Below are 13,174 nucleotides of genomic sequence, written 5' to 3'. Positions count from 1 at the left end.
ATTTATTTATTTGTTTATTTATTTGACAGAGACACAGGAGAGGCAGGCAGAGAGAGAGGCCCAACCCACTGAGCCACCCAGGCGCCCCTAGAATTCTGCAGTTTTAACTAAGCATCATGGACAATTCTGATGCAAGGACCCCCCCCCCAACTTCATGTTGAGAAATTCCAGAGGGGTTATAGCTGCGGCTCATAAGTATAACAATCAGCCGGACAGCTGGCAGCTGCCGTTCCTCTCCCAGTCAGAACTTTCCGGGAACGTATATTCCAGGAAACTTCATATATCTATTTTTTAAATAACATCGTTTTTTCACCTTGATTACAAAGGTATTGCAGAGGGGCGCCTGGGTGGCTCAGTGGGTTAAGCCTCTACCTTCAGCTCGGGTCATGATCCGAGGGTCCAGGGATCGAGCCCCGCATCCTGCTCCCTGCTCCTCAGGGAGTCTGCTTCTCCCTCTCTCTCCTGCTCATGCTCACTCTCTCTCTCTCTCAAATAAATAAATAAAATCTCAAATAAATAAAGCTATTGCAGAGAACTTATTTAACGCCATAATTAAACAATAAGTCACTCATAATCCTTCCATAAGGGAGGGCACTATAAACATTATGTTGTGTTCTTCCCCTCTGTGTATTTTTTATAAAGCTGACAACATACTGAATATATCATGCCATTTTCACTCCCTGCATGTTACTATTTCTTTTCTGAATTATTATTTCTAAAGCTATATAATGTCCCCCCTCGTGTAGATGTGACTTATCTTAATATCCATCCTTAAGTGTTAGATGTTGAAGTTGTTCCAGGTAATTAATTATTATAAACAATATTGAGACGGATATCTCTATGCATAAAGTTTATCAAAATTTTGGCTGACTTCAGTAGCTGGATTCTTAGAAGTAGATCACTGGATTAAAGGATAGGAACTTTTTTTTTTTTAAGATTTTATTTACTTATTTGAGAGAGAGATTACAAGTAGGCAGAGAGAGCGGGGGTGGAGGGGGAGAAGCAGGCTCCCAAGCAGGGAGCCCAATGTGAGGCTGGATCCTAGGACCCCGGGACCATGACCTGAGCCGAAGGCAGAGGCTCCAACCCACTGAGCCACCCAGGCGCCCAAGGATAGGAAAGTTTTAACTGATAAAAAGACTACCAACTTGCCAGCATACAGAAGAATGCCCCTGGGCTGACCACCCGCTCAGCCTGAGCTACAGCCTGATAGGAACACACTCTTACCGTATGTTATTGGTTGAATTATTTTCCCTAAAAAAAATTGCAGAATCCTAACCCCCAGTACCTGTGACCTTATTGGGAAATGGTCTCTGCGGGTGTAATCAAGTTAAGAGGAGGTAATCAGGGTGGGCCTTTGTCTGGTATGACGGATGTCCTTATTAAGAGGAGAGTGCCATGAGAAGACACAGACACACTGGAAGAATGACACGTGCCCATGAAGGCAGAGACTGGAGTGACGCAGCTGCATGCCAAGGAATGACACCTGAACTGGGAAGCAGAGGCAGGCTTCTACCGAGAGTCTCAGAGGGAGCGTGACCCTGCTGACACCTTGATTTCAGATCTCTAGCCTCCAGAACTCAGAGCTAATAAATTTCTGTGGTGCTTGGTTATGCATTCCTAGGAAATGAATATACATACGTTCTCCAGGTTGGTGTCTGCTGGGCCAGAAATGGCTGAGGTGCAAAGCACAGTTCCGGCTCCCTTTCCGAAGGGTACCCTGTGCGGCCAGTTAATCTGTCCTTCCTGGGAGCATTTCCTGCTCCCGTGCAGGAGAGCAAGTGTCCATGGCCCAGCTGGGACTCTGGGGGGCCATCAACCATGGGAGCATCTTTTGGCGGGTCCAGTTTGCTGTTTCCCTCAGTCACATCTCACATAGTAGAGGGGCAAAAAAACCAAACTTTGCATTTTTCTTCAAACGCTTGGATTTGACTGAATGGAGTAGGTTATTTATTAGGCTCTTTCAACACTTCCTGGATTAAAACCTTGTTCAGCAGCTCAGTCATGCCTAGTGTCTGGGCAAAGGTCATCTTTGTCACTGATAGGCCTCAGACTGAGTCGTGATCAGTTTCTCTCAGGTCCTTAACCCAGGACTGGTTGGTAGATTACACTGCTATTACATTCTTTACCTCTCTAGAAATGTTGGTCTTTCTTTCCTCCAGTGGCTTCTGAAAAAGAGCTCATTTCTCCCTTAAGCAGACCTTCTTGACCGTGGACAGAACCTGGACCTAAAGAATCCCAATGGAGAATATCATACACAGGAAGAAAATTATATCAGGAGGGTTTTACCCCTACAGTCAGAAAGTCTAAAACACTTGAAGCTGCTCCTTATTGAGCACCCTTTACTGAATGGCTCTTCCTTCTTCTGGTCCTCACAAGGGCACTAAGATGTAGATGCAATGATCTCTATTTTATGGAGAGGTAAAACCCAGGCTCAGGCAGATCAGCAGGTGGCCCAAGGTCACAGAGCTCAGCCATGTCTTAGGCAGAGGTAGAACCAAGATTTTCCTAGTGTCCTGGGCTCTCTGCTCTATTACGTGCCCAAAGATGCCTTAGAGGAGCTTCACTTCTCAGTGGAGTGATAAATGCTATCACTTATCACAGATGCCGGATGTTTTGAGGAGTTATGCCAAACTTTTGGAGGCAGATATTTCTAAGTTAGCTCAGTTTCATGTCCAAATTTTCTGGTATCTGCAGTAATAGAGAATTTTGTTACATGATCCCTGAAAATAGTCTAACCTCTGCTAATTCATCTCTTGATCTTATACCTACTTTCAACATATCTTTTCCCCCAAAGTTGCAAAAAAAAAAAAAAAAAAAAAAAGTAACCCCTCTAAATGCATACGAGGAATCTTACATTTAATGGTCTTTGAAAAAGTTTTGTGAAGAAGCCTAGCCCCTCGGGGGGCGGGGGAGAGAGACAGCCCCTAATATTTTTTGTATTTTGTATGAATGTATTTATACATGACATGTTAGCTTTAATGAAGTCCATCTGTCTTCTTGAGTGTGGATGTACACACAATGGGCTAGCTTTAGTGAGTTCCACTTAAATTCCATTGACCCTCTGCCCTCGTTCCAACTGCTAAGGGAAGGAGCAGACTTTCTGCTGAGTGGCCTCTGGAATCAGGGAGGAGGATGAACCTGGGGCCCTGGGGCTGGGCTAAACCATCAAGCAAGGAGCAGGCTGGGCCAATACCCGAGATAAGGCTCTCATGGAAGTAGAGACAGCAAGCAGGAAGCCCAGTCAGACACAAAGGAAGCCTATGAGGCCACGCATGGGGCAGAGGGGGGCAGAGTTGACAGCTAATTCATTTCCTCAGGAGCTCCACCAAGGGGGGAGCTGCAAAGATGAAACTCTGGGCCTCCTAGGGGGCCTCTGGGTGGAGAGGGAAGTTGAATTCAGCAAAACCTCTGAGGCCATACAAAGCGAAGTAAGAGTTACTTGAATGCATGGGCTGGGTGCACTCAGACAGTGGAGCAGGAGAAAGGAGCTTCCCAAAGAAGATGGCAACTGAACTGGGCCCAAACCAGAAATATGAGAAATCAAAATGTGAAATGCTAGAGAAGGTAACCCTTACCAAGGCAGTTCTCAGCCTGAAAAAAAAAAAATGTGGAAGTTGGGGGTGGCAGCGTTTGTGGCTTAAATATCCGGTCACAGCCCTCCTCCTGCACCTGGCCTTGGCTCCCACGATAATCTCCACTGGTCCAGCCCCCCAGCTTACCCAAAGGGCAACCACACAGGGCCCCGGACCTTCCATCACCAACACTTTCCATACCCAAACCCTGGTCACTCTTTCTGCCCTCCGATGTCACCAACACTTTCCATACCCAAACCCTGGTCACTCTTTCTGCCCTCCGATGTCACAGGCCTCTGCATCCTGACCCGTCTCAGCAAATTACACCCCTTGATTTCCCAAAAGGATCATTTTTAACTCTTTTCTGCAGAGGCCTGTAGCACAGAGCTTCCCAGAAGTCTGGTTCAGTGCTATTTTGAGTTGGACTGGATTGGCAGAGATGAGCCGCCCACCCGAACACTCGGGAAAAGGCTGCCCAAGGAGAAGGGGGCCAGGAGCTCCCGCTCTACGTGAGCTGGAATGAGGGTCATATGGGGCGAGAAGCAGCTCACATGGTCCCTGTCGAGGCTGTGCTGACAAATAGCTCTGGACAGATCCGGGCGGGTTTTGTTCACCCAGCTGTTGTGCTACTTCTGCCTGCAAGATGAGACACGGACACCCCCCTCCCCGGGCTGGCATCACTTGTTGAGCCGTGGCTTTGGAAAGAACAGCAAGTTAAATCCCGGAAAGAGCCCGAGAATGAAATCCAGCTGGAGGCCCACCAAGGACAGTTGTGTCTTGCTCATCCTGGCAGGCTGCAGCCCCCCTCCGGCACCTGGCCTTAGCTCCCAGAATAACTGCCACTGATGGCCGCCCACCAGCTTCTGGGAAAGACCACCACACAAGGCCCAGGATGGCGGCGTGAGGTGGGATGGGGTAGGAGTGGAAGAAACTGTCTGCTGCCCTGCTGTCCTGGCTCCTCTGCCTTCCCTCCTGTCAGCCACAGGGCAGGGAAGCCTATCAGGGCCAAAGCAACTTCCTGGTGCCTCTTAGGCCACGGCAGGTGGGTGCTTTTTAAAGGTTGCTTTTGCCCTCCTTGAGCGTCCTAGAACCACAGGATGCAGCTTCTCCAAGTGGTTACTGAACAGGGCCCAGACTCCTTCACGTGTCTCATTACTGCCTGCAAAAAGCCCATCTTCTGCCTTCAGGAGGCTTCGGCCTAAATTCTCAGGTCGTAAGAAATCACCTGCTCTTAAACTACTTCTTTCCTCTTTTTATGCAGCGTCCTTCCATCTTCCTACCACCATGGCCTTCACTCAGCCGCCACCCGCCACCCACCCTCTACTTACTGAGGTTCTGGAAACTCTAGGACCTACATCCCCTTTGAAGGGTGCGGGGGCGGGGGGCGGTGGTCTGCAGCCTCCACTCCATCCCACCGCGGTCAGGGGAGGAAATTAGGTTAAGGCAGTGTATTTCTTCGCTGGGCCAGAGCTGCCCCCATCGAAGGGAACTGACCCTCCTACTTAAGACACACCGTGCCCCGGGGCCGAGGGTGTCCACCCGGAGGTCCCCCCCACCCCCGCAAGTTGCCCGGCGGCCTTTCTCTGCAAGCCCCCCTTCCGGGAGCGGCTCGGGGCCGGCCGCCACCCACCCCGCGCCGGCTTCAGCACGTGGCTCTGGGGCGGCAGGCTTCCTCCCCGCCCCCGCAGCACCGCAGGGTGGTTTTCACCCTCTTTCGCCCCCACCCCCCCACCCCACCGTGACTTCTTGTAAAGAGCTGCGCCCGTCCCCACCCACCTCCGCCCTCCCGCGGCTGCCAGACCCGGGCCGCTCCCCCCCACCCCCCGCCACCGCCTCCCCCGGAGGCAGCGCTTTCTCCGCCCCTGGCAGCGGGCTCCGCTTCGGAAACTGTTGACTCAGAGGGTGGCCGGGCGGCCAGCGTCTGATGTCAGCTTGGAGCCGGGCCAGGGGAGAGCGGGCGGGAGCGCGGGGCGGGGAGGGGACGGGAGGCGCGGGGCAGCCGGCCCGGGGGCGCCCGGCCGCGGCGGGGGGCTGTGCGGCGCGCTCGGCGGCGGCGGCTGCGGCGGCCCGGGCGCCCGTGAGTCACGGTGCGTCACCGGAGCAGATGCCCGGGGCGGCCGGAGGCTCCCGGGCTCCCGCTGACTCATCACAAAGTCCTGCCGCTCCGCCCGGGAGGCTGGGGGTGGGGGAGGGGAGAGGCCCTTGGCGGGCGGCGGCCGAGGTCGTCTGAGGCGCGCGCAGCCGGAAAACCCCAAGAAGGCGGCCGCGGAGGGGGCGCTGGGGCCGGCTGGCAGCTGCCGGAGTCGCCTGAAGCGCGGGGCCGACGACAGGCGACGGGGGAGGGAACCAGTCCCCGCCCCCCAGCAGCCGGCGCGCCGCGTCAGGGCCCTACCCGCCCCCCTTTCGCAGTCGTGCTGTGCCTCGCGGGCCGCCGCCGGGGTGAGGTGGGGGTGAGGGCCGCGGGAGGCTCCCCCCACCCGGGCCGTGTCGCACACGCCCACGCGCCCAGCTATCAGGAGAGCACGGGTCCCAGACGCCAGCGCTGGCCTCGGGGGCGCCCGAGGTCGTGGGGGCTCTTCCCCCTCCCTTTAAGACTTGCGGTGTGTCTGGGAAGAGACCGTACCAGCTTCCAGGGCCGGGAGGCCCGCAGTCCCGGTTTCACTCTTGGTACCCGCCCCCCCCCCCCCCAGCGGCCTCTGCCCTGGTGCTGTAGCTCCCACGTGCTGGGTCAAGGCCTGGCCCCGGCGCTTTCCTGTCACTGCTGGCTAACCACAAGGCCCTGTGCTCTCAGAGATGCAACAGAGGGACCAGAAAGCTTCAGGAAGGCGCATGAGCAGAGAGAATTTATCTGCGTGACTGTCCACCCTGTCCTGGAACAGGGACGAATTCTTTAGCATTCAAGAAATATGTGAGACTCTTCTATCCCAGGTGCTCCCCATGCCCAGTGACAGGTGGAGGAAGAGGAGGCCCAGAAGAGTCTGTTGGTCCTCACGCTGCAGATACAAGCCAGCCAGGGAAGCAAACACGGGGCACACCTTGTGCCGAAGGAGGACAAGGGTAACAAGCACATACAGAGGTCCTGGGGGAGCTGGCATTAGGCATCTTTAAGGTAGGGACCTTAAAGAGGAATGATTTGAACAGATGCAGAAAGGACATTCCAGACAGAAACAAATGCCTGGAACCAAAACCTAGAGGCGGGAAGAGCGAGGTGAGTTCTGGGAATGGCAAGCAATCTAGTTGGACGGGAAAAGCTGAGGCTCCCAAGAGCAGCAGCAGCAGCTTGGCCTAGCAGACAGATGTGGATCTCAGAAACAGGCACAGTGGCCCAGAGGGACCTGGAGCCACAGGGTTCCGCCCTCTGCCCCAGGGCACTGCGTCATGCCAGTTCCCAGACAGATGGATTCCTTCCAAGAATTCCGCAGTCCTGCTGTCACAGCTGCTGGAGCCTCCCTGCCTTGGATGGCTTTTATTAGTCGGTGTCTAATGCAAATCCTCTTTTGTTCAGATTTCAAGTACTTTCCCCTCTGTCCTTTGTTCATTATCTATTTAGGTCTCCCTCAGGGTTTCTCAACCCCAGCAGCAGGGCAGAATTACCTGGGGGTGCTTTACAAAACACAAATTTTGGTGCGTGGGCCCCCTCCCTTAAATCTGACTTCTTCGGCCTGGGGTGGAGCCCAGGCATCAGCATTCTTTCACTGGGCTGCCAGGGATGAGAAGCCCTGATGCAGATGTCACCGCTGAGTGCGTCCAGGTCAGGCCCACACTCAGAGTGGGGCCTCCTGGCCTTCAGACTCTCTAACTCCAGCAAACCCTGAGCACGGCCTTGGCAGATCTCCAGGAGCAGTTGGACTCCCTGAGGCTGGAGCTGAAATGTGTTTCCCAGGCATCCACTCTGTAGCAGAGGCCAAAGTTCCAACAGGAAGGGAGGGTGAGGCTTCTGTTTGCTTCCCAAGAGCCAACTGGCCTTTCAAGCCAGTGATAGCCACCATAAGCCCCACCGGCAGGAGAACAGGAGTCGGTGGGAACTATAGGCATTTTCCACGGACTGCACGTGCCTGGCAGGGGGCTTCGGTAGAGACGGCACCAGCTCCTGCATCCCTGGCCCTCAGAAGTGGAGAAGGGCCGTGCTAGGACAGATTGGGGACCTGGCCTCCAGGTCCTCTTTTACCTGCAAAATGGAGGTGTTTTGCTAATGACTTTCACAAATTTAGGAGAAATCTCCAAATCTTTGCCTTACAACTCCTTCCCTGTCTGTCCACCACCACCTAATCCAGGGCTTTGGGGGAGGACCTTGAAGCCATATCTGAGGCCCTGCCTTAGGAAGGTCAGGCTGAAGAACTTGGCAGTGGCTTCCCTGCTGCAAGGGAAATGACGTGGATTAACAAGCCAACCTTCCTGGACTGACTAGGAAGAAGAAATATGGCCTTGAGCCCAGGGAGGATTCAGAACTATAGGAAGAATTTCCTGACAAATAACACTGTTGCCTATAGGACTGATGAGAGTCTGTGAAAGGTGGAGATGCGTCCTGGGCACCTGACCCTGTCACCACCAGCAGCGTTGTTCCCATTTGACAGATGAGAAAACTGAGGCTTAGAGACATTCAGTAACTTGGTGAAGCGGTCACATCGAGGCAGGGCGGGGGTTGGAATTGGAAAGACCAACAGTTAAAAGCAGTGGGCAATGCCTCCCTGCCTTTTGACTCTAATATCCTAGGATTTTGTTTTTTATCTTAAGCCTTGCAACCTTAGAGAAGCCATACTTAATCCTGGAGTTTGGACATTAAACCCAAGGGGAAAGTGTCCTTGAAATGCTGTGCATTCTTCTTTCTTTGAATCCCCATCATGTTAGAGGAAACTCTACAAAGGTAACCAGTGTTTATTGCAAGGGCTTTCCTGGACAAAATCAGGGCAAGCTAGAGACTGCCCAAGGTCTCGAGAAATACAGCAGAGGGAGAGGCGCCCCGAGATGGCCCTTTCTTGCCTTTAGGCATGGACAATTCTCCCTTGGGATTCTCCCAGCACCTCTCCTTGGAGTGTCACCAAATGCCCGGTGTGAGAGCTACATTTTACAGATTAGGAACTCGAGGCTGGACAGAAGTCTCACTCACTGGGAAACTACTGTGTCCGGATCGGACTCCCTAAGTTCTCTCCCCCGCCGCGTCGCAGAGGCAGGCCTGACCACCCAGTGCGGATGGGAGCGGTAACCCGGCCGCACTCCCAGGCCACCCCTCCCCCGGCTGCAGGGCAGCCCGCGCCGCGGCGGGGCACACAGGAGGCACCGTCTCGATGCGCGCGCACACACGCCCGAGCCCAGCGCCGGGCCCCCGAGCGCCTGGGAGGAGCCCACTTCCCTTCCCCCTCCTCTGGGAAGCCGCCGCCGGGGGAGGGGGCGGCCGCTGCCCTCCCCACTCGGAGCGGCCGCCAGGTGCGCAAAAACCCGGCCTCCCCCTCCCGCCCCCACGCCTGTTCCCGGCGCGGCCCGCGTCTCGCCGGTCACGTCTCCCTAGTCGGATCCAAAGTGCGAGTCAGTCGCTGCCCGCTCGACCCCGCCGAGGCGGGGGCGGGAGCGACCAGGGGAGGGGAGAGGCCGGAGCGGGCGGGGCCCTGCGCGTCCCCCCTCCCCCCGCTCTCCCTCCCGCCCGGCGCGGGGCGCGTCTGCAGGGGCCGGACCCCACCCGCCGCGCCCCAGTCGGCCCCGGCCCACAGGGCGAGGCGCGGGCGAGGCCGCAGCAGCGCAGCCGCCGCCCCAGCGGGCCGCTCAGCGGGCGGGGGCGGGGGCGGGGCGGGAGAGGCCCCGCCGGGGAAGCCGCAGGGCCGCGCTTCTCGAGCTGCGCACCGGCCGGTGTTGCTGGGGAGAAAAGCGCCGCCGCGGCCCCGCCCCGAGCCCCGCGGGCGCTGCTCCCCCTTCTGGTCCGGCCTCGTCATTGCACGCGGACCCCGTCTGCCCTTACAGCGACGAGCGGCCTCACCTGCTGAGGGCTGCTGGAGTCTGATCAGTAGAAACTACCGGCAACTTAAAAATCATCATTCTTTTTCAAAGGAAAATAAAAAAAAATTCAAAAGCGAGTCGTGGACATTGCAGGAAAATGTGGAAATGGGAGGAAAAAAATCGGTGTGCCTGTATCTGGAAACGAACACTGTTAAGAGTTTTAGTGTCTACCCTTCCAGTGCTTCATATCAACAAATTTGTGTGAGTTTATGCTTTATAGAATAAAAAATACAGGGGCGCCTGGGTGGCTCAGGTCATGATCCCAGGGTCAGGGAGCCTGCTTCTCCCTCTCCCTCTACTGCTCCCCCTGCTTATGCTCTCTTACTCTTTCAAATAAATAAAATCTTTTTTTTTAAGATATAATTTATTTATTTGACAGAGAGAGATCACAAGTAGGCAGAGAGGCAGGCAGAGAGAGAGGAGGAAGCAGACTCCCCAGCGAGCAGAGAGCCCGATGTGGGGCTCTATTCCAGGACTCTGGTATCATGACCTGAGCCAGAGGCAGGGGCTTTAACCCACTGAGCCACCCAGGCGCCCCTAAATAAATAAAATCTTTTTAAAAATTTAAAAATACAATATTGTCAGCTTTGTGAATGCTGAGGCCTTATTTTACTCATTGCTTGCTCCTGGGTGTCTAGAACACTGGCAGTATTCTAGATAATCAGAAACCCTTTGTTTCTGTCTCCATGGGATCATGACTGTTCTCACACTTACATTTTCTCTTATGATCCATTGACCCCAAAGATGTATGTAAGAGATGGGTGGTAAAATGGTCCACTAGCTCCCTTAGCTAGAATCTGAAAGCAGGTGTGTTTGGGATTCAGAATTATTCACAGTTCACCTATAAGCTACCCCCCCCCCCACCAACACACACACCCAGAGTCTGGACAGCACACTGTAATCGAACACACCAGATTCCTGCAGCAAAGCACGTGGCTCTTCACACCAAGTAGGGCAAACACACACCGTAAACTGAGGCAGGTCAGTGTAGTCAATTTTGAGGTCAAAGTTTTCACCAAACCAAACTTGAAACTTGGGTTTCCAGAGAATTTTGAATTCTGAATTTGTAGTGACTGTGGACTTGCACTAACTTCTGGTCACGCCCGAGGGTGTGACCCTCTGCTATGCTCCCCTATTTGCAGGTCTCTTGCACACTTGGTATGCACAGTAACTCCAGTAACTGAGGTGCCAACTGATTCGGTGTGATTGAATGTGAGGTACGGGGTGTGAAGGGGTAGGATTTCGTTGGGTTAGATCTTTGGATGTGGTACCTCCTTCCCTACTCCCAGCTGCCACCTTTGGCCAGTAGACTTGAGCACCTGGTATCTGCATCTTCTTTCCAGATTCACGTCCGGGACCGAGCTTGTCCGAGACCCCACTGGGGATTTTGAAAATGAGGAGCCAAATGTCCCAGAAACACTCCCCCTACCCTCCCAGAGCACTAACTACCATGACAAAAGGGACACTACCTTAACTTCTCAAGAAGGGTATGGGAACCACGACATTCATATATGTAGTCTTTGCGCTGGGTCTCTCTCTGAGCTCCAGACTGAGTATCCAACCTCCTCCTGATATCCCCACTCGATTCCTACCCCAAATTTACCTCAAATGCAACATATCCGAGACCACACTCGCAAACTTCCCCTCAAAACCTAGTTGTGACCCATGTCAGTGCTCGAGCCCATCATCCACGTAGTTACAGGAGCTCAGAACTCAGGCATCTTCCACCTCCTTCTCCTCCGTCCTTATCCGCCATCCCATGTCTTGCCCAGTCACCTCTGAAACAGCCCTCCAACCCTTCCCTGCTCTTCACCTCACTGCCATCGATGCAAGAGCCTAACCGGCCTCCACTTCCAACTCGTGCTCTACTCAGGTCCTTTCTCCTTCGTTGGACGAATCCCTTTGAAACAGAGACTCAGTTATGCCACACAGACACACATCCCCGGGCCACCAGGAACAGCTGCCCAGGTTTATGACCTCACCTAGGATTCTGTGGTGCGTGACCTGCAAAGTCATTTGACAGCTCTAAAACACCTCCCCCCACCACACACTCTTAGCTGTAAACATGGTCATTTTCATTTCTGAGGATAAAAATGGAAATCCATGGAAAGGCCAGCAGAGCTCTGCCTGGTGTCTCTGTCCTGCATGGTCCTTGCATTATGAGCTTCTGTGTTCCAGAGGACACTGGCCTTCTTCCTCAGTCCCTTGAGTTTCCATCCCAGGGCCTTTCTCTGCACATGTTGTGCCCCTTACATGGACCGTTCTCCCTCCATCTTTGCACCTATTTAACTCCTGCTGTCCAGTCACATCTCAGCGCAACTGTTCTTTCCCCAGGAAATCTTCCAGGTCAAGCCAAATGCCCCATCTAGGCCCTTCAGCACCATGTGCTTCTCCTCCACAGCTGTGACTCTCATGTTTTGTTTTGTTTTGTTTTAAGAATTTATTTATTTGAGGGGCGCCTGGATGGCTCAGTGGGTTAAGCCTCTGCCTTCAGCTCAGGTCATGATCCCAGGGTCCTGGGATCAAGCCCCACATTGGGCTCTCTGCTCAGCAGGGAGCGTGCTTCTCCCTCTCCCTCTGCCTGCCGCTCTGCCTACTTGTGATCTGTCAAATAAATAAATAAATATTTTAAAAAATTTATTTGAGGGGTGCCTGCATGGCTCAGTGGGTTAAAGCCTCTGCCTTTGGCTCAGGTTGTGATCCCAGGGTCCTGGGATTGAGCCCCGCATCAGGATTCCTGCTCAGCGGGGAGCCTGCTTCACCCCCCTTCCCCCACCTACCTCTCTGCCTACTTGTGATCTCTGTCAAATAAATAAAATCTTTAAAAGAAAAAAAAAAGTATTTATTTGAGAGAGAGAGAGAGAGTGTGTGAATGAGTGGGAGGTGGGGCAGAGGGAGAAGCCAACTCCCTGAGGAGCAGGGAGCCTGATGCGGGGTTCAATCCCGGGACCCTGGGATCATGACATGAGCCCCAGGCAGATGCTTGACAGAGTGAGCCACCCAGGTGCCTGTGAGTCTAGTAGTCTTTGCTGTATCTCCTGGTCCGACCCATGCCTGTCTCCCTCAGAATACTGTCGTGTCTGGGTTGCCTATAGCGGTGTTGCCAGCCCCTGGCCCAGAGCCTGGAGAATGTGCTTCATCAACGTGCAAGTGAATGAATGTCTGCTCGCCTGGGTTCACCCATCTCAGGACAAGTCCAGGAAGTTAACCGGAAGCAGAGAAAGGAGGGGGTGTTTGCGAGTTCCACCAAAGAGCATCTGTTCCCTGCGGGGATCTGGGGATGGGAAAAGATACAGCCCTGTCCTCAGGAGCTACTGAAACAAGGCAGCCTGAGGAACCAATTCACTGACTGCCTTCAAGATCTTCATGTTTAAATCACAAAAATTAACCCAAGCATCTAGCAAAGCCGCAACAGCACAGAGACCTTTTCCCTACAGGTAAAAGGTCCCATCTTGGAGTCTGAACCAAGCCGCAAAAATCCCCTTTCTCTCAACCAACCAGACCTTATGGCTCCCTGCTTTGTGAGGGCCTCAACCACCTGACCCTTCAAAACCCCACCGAAACCCTCTCGGGTTGACAGTCTCTGCAGGCTCGCTTGGTGTGGGAGTTCC

The 13,174-nt window shown here is 54.0% G+C and overlaps 1 long non-coding RNA gene across 3 annotated transcripts in view; it reads right to left on the bottom strand.

The window, feature by feature from the left end:
- LOC309858968 overlaps window positions 1–1,854 on the bottom strand; it is a 42,830-nt gene extending 40,976 nt beyond the window's left edge. For all 3 annotated transcript variants that reach the window (XR_014308460.1, XR_014308461.1, XR_014308462.1), the window contains exon 1: window positions 1,642–1,854. This is a non-coding gene — a long non-coding RNA (uncharacterized lncRNA). The remainder of the gene's footprint in view (window positions 1–1,641) is intronic.
- Between the last annotated feature and the right edge of the window lie 11,320 nt (window positions 1,855–13,174).

Source organism: Mustela nivalis, assembly GCF_964662115.1.
Source record: "Mustela nivalis genome assembly, chromosome: 2".
In the NCBI taxonomy this organism is placed as follows: domain Eukaryota; kingdom Metazoa; phylum Chordata; class Mammalia; order Carnivora; family Mustelidae; genus Mustela; species Mustela nivalis.
The sequence above is the reverse complement of the archived record's forward strand: the minus strand, read 5'-3'. Positions and strand labels throughout refer to the sequence as shown.